General features: G+C 44.3%; 1 protein-coding gene across 1 annotated transcript in view; it reads right to left on the minus strand.

Annotated features, from left to right (window-relative positions):
* The window catches only part of LOC108701997 (traf2 and NCK-interacting protein kinase), a 1,005,599-nt gene that overhangs the window by 507,347 nt on the left and 490,679 nt on the right, over window positions 1-7,573 (minus strand). The window lies entirely within an intron of this gene.

A 7,573-nucleotide genomic window follows, 5' to 3' on the forward strand; every position in this document is an offset into this window, starting at 1 on the left:
TAGCTCATAGTCCAAGTTGATCCAGGGACTAGTCTAATTGCCATTTTGGAGTCAGGAAGGAATTTTTCCCCCTCTAAGGCAAATTGGAGAGGCTTCAGATGGTTTTTTTTTGCCTTCCTCTGGATCAACTGGCAGATAGGTAGTTAATAATAAAATAAAAAAAAAGGTTGAACTCGATGGGCTTGTGTCTTTTTTCAACCTTACTTACTATGTTACTATGATGAATGGGGATGTCTGTGGGGATGGGGATTCTCCTGTGCCCCAAGCCCCCTCCAAGCCAAGGAAATCCAGCCAGTGGCACCTTCAGAGATCATGAAAAGCCATGAGGTCTCACAGATGGCACCCAGGATGTTCCTACTGCAGCCAGCCTGGCACCCCACCAGGGCCCAAATAATGCTATGAACGACAGTGAGTGAATATTTCAAAAGCTATGCAAAAATAAATAATGACAACCAATTGAAAAGTTGGCTTAGAATTAGGTATTCTATAACATACTTAAAGGTGACCCACCCTTTTGCAGGGACACTGTATCCTTAGACATTGTTAGTATCTATAATAATCTGCTTGTCTGTTGTGAGCTCTGAGATGTAGGCATTTTTACCACAAACTAGAGGGCGCCTCTACTCCATTATAATGCTGGTGTTTTTTACCAAATCTGGATCATACAAACCCTTGATCTTTTCATTTCCCAGGGTATTTGGGCCCCTTCTGAACAATAAATAGGGGAGGGGCTTATAGTATTAATATTGGGCTCCGCTGAAACTGAATGTTTTCTTTTGTAATCCCTCTCTTTATCCTTTGTGGTTACCTAATGGAAATACAGGTATGGGACCTGTTATCCAGAATGCTCGGGACCTGGGGTTTTATTGGATAACGGATCTTTATTATATCTCTATTGCAGGTATAGCAGAGATATCCAGTGTGCAGCCCTGTAGCTGTGTGCCTGTGGATGCTGGGAGTGGTAGTCAAACAACAGTTGGAGAGACGCTGCCTGGAAAATATCCCCTATCAGATCCACTAAATCAGATATTTAGTGTAGGTGAAGCTTTAAGGGTAACTTCGCTATATATGATTTGTTTTGTCAGTGATGGGTATAGGGGCACGGTGTTTTGCCTGAGGGCACTGTGTGGGTGCTAGGATTAATTTTGTTTGTTTTTTCCATCCTGGGCTTTCTTACCCATGTCAAGCTTTAGGATGGGCCTTTCACCTTAATAGATAACATGAGCTTGTCCTGTGACTTTCGTGGTACAATCATGCTTGATGCCCAGAGCTCTGGGGGTGGCACAGAAAGAAGAAAGAGGTGAACATCACCCCTTCTATTATATTGCATAGAAACCCTGAAAAGATATTGACCCTGTGTCTATCAGCCCCATCACCTAATTATTAACCAATGAAATTGCATATCATTACCCATTCTAACAAACCCCCTGCACAAATATTGACCCCGTGTATTTCAGCCCCATGATGTTCATATTAACCAATGAATTCCCAGAGCAGTACCTATTCTAAAAAAACCTGCATAGATATAAAACCATACAGATCTTTAAGACTCTATCAATACCACTGCTGAGTTATATCCCACCCTGCCCTGCACCTGCACATTTCAGCAGCCCCTCCGCAGTATTAAATCACACTATTGGTCCGTTACCTTGATCAGAATGAGGCACAGGAGCACCTTCCCTCCCTCAATATTTGCCATAGAGATTCAAGAAAAACACAGAGACATATTTATGGGGAAACCAGTTCCTGGGAACAGGATTTATTCAAATTAAAAGTCAATTGGGTTCGGGCATCCTTAACAGCTGATGATCCAGAAGAAGGCAAAAACCATAGAGTGCTTCGGCAATCTGCACTAAAGGGAAAATTCCTTCCTGACTCCAAATGGCAATCGGTATTGCTCCCTGGATCATGGCTTTATATGTATGTTTGACAGGGAGGGTGCATGTATGTGCATGTGTGAGTGCTTATGTGAGTACTAATGTGGGTGCATGATAAGCGGGTAGGGGTGGGTGCAAGGGTAAGGGGGGGTGAGAGTGAGGGCAAGGGGTGGGGGTAAGAAGAGGGTGGGTGAAAGCAAGGGTAAGGGGTGGGGGGTGAGAAGAGGGAGTTCAAGCGAGGGTGGGGGGTGAGAAGAGGGAGTTCAAGCGAGGGTAAGGGGTGGGGGTAAGAGGAGGGGGGTGAAAGTGAGGGTAAGGGGTGGGGGGTGAGAGGATCGGGTTAAAGCAAGGGTAAGGGGTGGGGGGTGAGAGGAGGGTGTGTTAAAGTGAGGGTAAGGGTTGGGGGTGAGAGTAGGGGGTGAAAGCAAGGGTAAGGTGAGAGGGTGAGAGGAGACGGGTTAAAGTAAGAGTAAGGGGTGGGGGTGAGAGGAGGTGGTGAAAGTGAGGGTAAGGGGAGGAGGGGTGAGAGGAGGGTGGGTTAAAGTGAGGGTAAGGGTTGGGGGTGAGAGTAGGGGGTGTAAGCAAGGGTAAGGTGAGGGGGTGAGAGGAGACGGGTTAAAGTAAGAGTAAGGGGTGGGGGTGAGAGGAGGGGGGGAGAAAGTGAGGGTAAGGGGTGGAGGGGTGAAAGCCAGGGCAAGGGGTGGAGGGTGAGAGGAGGGGTGAAAGCGAGGGAAAGGGGGTAAAAGTAGGGGAGTGAAAGCGAGGGTAAGGGGTAGTGGGTTAGAGGAGGGGTGAAAGAGAGGGTATTTGGAGGGGGTGAGAGGGGGTGAAAGCGAGGGTAAGGGGTGGGGGTGAAAGAGAGAGTATGGGGAGGGGGTGAAAGCAAAGGGGGGTAAGAATCGGGCGGTTGAAAGCGAGGGAAAGGGGTGGAGGGGTGAGAGGAGTGGGTGAGAGTGAGGGTAAGTGGTGGGGGACGTGAGAGGAGGGAGATGAGAGCCAGGCTAAGGGGGGGTGAGAGAGCAAGCGAAAGAGGTACAGGTTTGAGAGAAGGTGTGAGAGCGAGGGTAAGGAGTGGGGAGGTCAGGGGAGGATGGTGAAAGCAAAGGTAAGGGGTGAGTTGGTGTAAAAAGGTGGGAGCAAGGATAAGAGGTGGGGGGTAAGAGGAGGGCTGAGAGCAAGTATAAGGGGTGAGAGGAGAGTGGTGAAAGTTAGGGGTAGGTGGGTGAGAGGAGGGGTAAGAGCAAGGGTAAGCTGTGGGGTGGCAGTGAGGGAGGATGCATGGGTAAGGGGGGTTTAGAAGAAGGGCAACAATACATGCTAACAATTTTAATCCATGAAACCATGTTACAAAATCAATGTCCACTATCTCCTCTACCTCCGTGTCTTCTATCTCATCCACTACATCCACCTCCATGTCCTCCACCTCATCCACTACGTCACATCCATGTCCTCTACCTCATCCACTACATCCACCTCCATGTCCTCCACCTCATCCACTACATCCACCTCCATGTCCTCCACCTCATCCACTACGTCTACATCCATGTCCTCTACCCTGTCCACCTTATGGAGGGCCATCTCAACTCCCCACTCTCTACACTCCACTCCCTACTCCCCACTCACCTACTCTCTACACTACACTATCTACTCTCCACAAACCACTCCCCCACTCTCCTCGCCCCCTTCTCTCCCACTATTCCTACTTACCAGCACAGCCTGTACAGATGGAATATATACAAGCAAGGTTGGCTCTCCTAGAAAGAGAAAGGAAGAAGGTGGAATTACTTCTACTGTAACTTTTAGTCATTTTTTATTATTGAAGGTTTTTGATTTATTTAGCATTTTATTCAGCAGCTCAATTTGCATCTTAAGCAATCTGGTAACTAGGGTCCAAATTACCCTAGCAACCTGCCTTTATTTGAATAAGAGACTGGAATATGAATAGGAGAGGGCCTGAATAGAAGGATCAGTAATAAAAAGTAACAATAACAATAAATTAGTAACCTTACAGAGCATTGGTTTTTTAGAAGGGAGTCAGCGACCCCCATTTGAAAGATGCAAAGAGGGGGAAGAAAAAGCCAAATAATTCTAAAACTATAAAAAATAAATATTGAAAACCAATTGAAAAGTTGCTTAGAATTCACCATTCTATGACATAATAAAAGTTACTTTAACGGTGAACCACCCCTTTAATAAAGCACCAACAGATTGATACAGGTTTAGATACAAAGTTACCAAAAACTGATACAAGATGCATATATCTATTGATGGACAGATGTTGCTGATAATCTGTATGTCTGCACTTGGTACCTGCACATTGTAAATAAAGTCCCCCGATGACAATATTAATAACATTGTCCCCTTTAATATCCCATAAAAAGTCCCCCATGATATACCCCCAACTTACTCCAATAAATTCCTGTCTGGGTCACTGAAAAATCTCTTACAAAATCTTTCTCTAAACTTGTAGCTACTCTCTGTCTCTCCAACAGTCAACTGTCCCAACTGTCACTGCTGTCTGCTCCTCAGGGAGTGAAATGCTGGGGTTGCCAACAGTAACAGTCCCGCCCACTAGGAGCCCCAAATATATCAGAACAGTGTATTGAAACTTAATACATTTAGATAAGTGTGTTCAATTAATGGAATAAAGAGAATCTACAACATACTTTTGGAACTTTTATCCCCCCGCACACACACCCAAATGTAAAACTGTCTACTTTTCCCCGGCATTCATACTATCTCTGGCTCCCATTAGGGTTGCCACCTTTTCTGGAAAAAATTACGAGCCTTCCTACATATTTATCTTTTTTCCCTATTAATAACATTGAGATCGATCATCATTTTTACTGGCCAGGTGGCAACCCTAGCTCCCATCAAGCTGAAACATGAGGCTGCCAACCTCTGTATTGTGTGATATACATGCCAACTCATATCTCTATCCATGGGCAGATGTAGTCTGTATGTCTGTGCTTGGTACCTACACTTTGTAAGTATCCCCTGATAACATTAATAAAATTGTCCCCTAATATCCCATAGAAAAGCCCCCCCATTATATACCCCCAACTTACTCCAATAAATAGTTGCCTGGGTCACTGAAAAATCTCCTGCAAACTCTCTCTCTAAATCACTAGCTCCTCTGTCTCTCCAAATCTCCCAACTGTCACTGCTGTCTGATCCTCAGGGAGTGAAATGCTGGGGTTACTAATAGTAACAGTCCCGCCCACTAGGAGCCCCAAGCATATTATTGGTTAAGAACTCAGAGGGACAGTTAAAAAAAGCAGTGGATGGAAACCTAATAAATTTAGATAGCTTTGTTTAATTAATGGAATGTTAATAACTTTGTCCCCTTTAATATCCAATAGAAAAGCCCCCCATGATATACCCCTAACTTACTCCAATAAATTCCTGCCTGGGTCAGCTGAAAATTCTCTCTCTCTAAACTTGTAGCTACTCTCTGTCTCTCCAACAGTCAACTGTCCCAACTGTCACTGCTGTCTGTTACTCAGGGAGTGAAATGCTGGGGTTGCCAATAGTAACAGTCCCACCCACTAGGAGCCCCAAGCATATTATTGGTTAAGAACTCAGAGGGACAGTTAAAAAAAGCAGTGGATGGAAACCTAATAAATTTAGATAGCTTTGTTCAATTAATGGAATGTTAATAACTTTGTCCCCTTTAATATCCAATAGAAAAGCCCCCCATGATATACCCCTAACTTACTCCAATAAATTCCTGCCTGGGTCAGCTGAAAATTCTCTCTCTCTAAACTTGTAGCTACTCTCTGTCTCTCCAACAGTCAACTGTCCCAACTGTCACTGCTGTCTGTTACTCAGGGAGTGAAATGCTGGGGTTGCCAACAGTAACAGTCCCGCCCACTAGGAGCCCCAAATATATCAGAACGCAGTTAAAAGAAGCAGTGTATTGAAACTTAATACATTTAGATAAGTGTGTTCAATTAATGGAATAAAGAGAATCTGCAACATACTTTTGGAACTTTTATCCCCCCCCCACACACACACACACAAATATGAAACTGTCTACTTCTCCCCGGCATTCATTCTATCTCTGGCTCCCACAAGCTGAAGCATGTAGCTGCCAACCTCTGTATTGTGTGTTATACATGCCAACTCATATCTCTATCCATGGGCAGATGTTGCTGTTAGTCTGTATGTCTGTGCTTGGTACCTACACTTTGTAAATAAAGTCCCCTGATAACATTAATAACATTGTCCCCTTTAATATCTCATAGAAAAGCCCCCCATGATATACCCCCAACTTACTCCAATAAATAGCTGCCTGGGTCACTGAAAAATCTCCTGCAAACTCTCTCTCTCTAAATCACTAGCTGCTCTGTCTCTCCAAATCTCCAAACTGTCACTGATGTCTGATCCTCAGGAAGTGAAATGCTGAGGTTGCTAATAGTAACAGTCCCGCCCACTAGGAGCCCCAAGCAGATTATTGGTTAAGAACTCAGAGGGACAGTTAAAACAAGCAGTGGATGGAAACCTATTAATTTAGATAGCTGTGTTAATGGAATATTAATAAGATTGCCCCACATGATATACCCTTAACTTACTCCAATAAATGGCTGCCTGGGTCACTGAAAAATCTCCTGAAAACTAAATCACTAGCTGATCTGTCTCTCCCAATCTCCCAACTCTCACTGCTCACAGTGAAAAGCTGGGGTTGCCAACAGTAACAGTCCCGCCCACTAGGAGCCCCAATCAGAAGCACAGTTAAAAGCATCAATGGCAGAAAACCTTTTGAAATGCATGAACTAAATACAGAGAATGGGAAATATAAAAGTGGTATAGGGATAAACTGATTGGTTTACCCAGGTTGAGGTTAGAAGTCTAGAACAGGGGGTTGCAGATCATTTTCTGGATGGAATTGAGCCTTCAATCCCAGTTCTGCAGGGCAGCAGTGCTCCTCATATACACTATATTCAATTCTGATTCTGATCCATGATGTCACGGGACATAAGCTCACAAGCAAGATATACCCCAGCTAGATGAGCTACATACTGGTATAGAAGCAGCTATTTTCTAAGTTTGCTCATAGCCGATACTTAGACATATCATACCTCCCAACATTTTGGAAATAAAAAGAGGGACAAAAAAGTTGGCGCATGTAACATGGCAAAATTGTGTTTGACCACGCCTGTTTTTGTGGCCACGCCCCTAATTACCATGTTCATTTTACAAAATTTGCCAGGTTACAAAAGTTTTCAATTTTTACAGTTATTACAGTTTTGCTAATGAAGGTGAATTGCCCTTTAAGCTGTGAGTCTAACTTTTCCCAAGGGACCTGTTATCTTATATTACAGTTGCTTATTTTCTTATCTAGAAATTGTTACAAAAGTATCTTATCTTCTGCTGTGGTTGTTCTGGGCTCTCTGCCAAAAGCTGATTAAGTTAGAATCTTTGTTTATTTTTCTGGCTGTTCAGTGCAGAGAAAAACGGGTCTTTCCAGTACAAATGAGGGACTGCAGGTTGAGCTGTCAAAAGAGGGACTGTCCCTCTAAAAATGGGACATTTGGGAGGTATGCATATGTAGGTGAGGTTTTTCTAAACCCCAGGGATTGAGTTGGCCAGCTAGGCTGGGTCCTTTTTTCCCAGAGTAGGACCTTTTTTCCCCAGAGGGGAACTGAAAGGTTAGGCTGAGGATTAGGCAGAGTTTAGGATTAGGGAGTTGCTGG

This window comes from Xenopus laevis, chromosome 9_10L (assembly GCF_017654675.1).
Source record: "Xenopus laevis strain J_2021 chromosome 9_10L, Xenopus_laevis_v10.1, whole genome shotgun sequence".
NCBI classification, from domain to species: Eukaryota; Metazoa; Chordata; class Amphibia; order Anura; family Pipidae; genus Xenopus; species Xenopus laevis.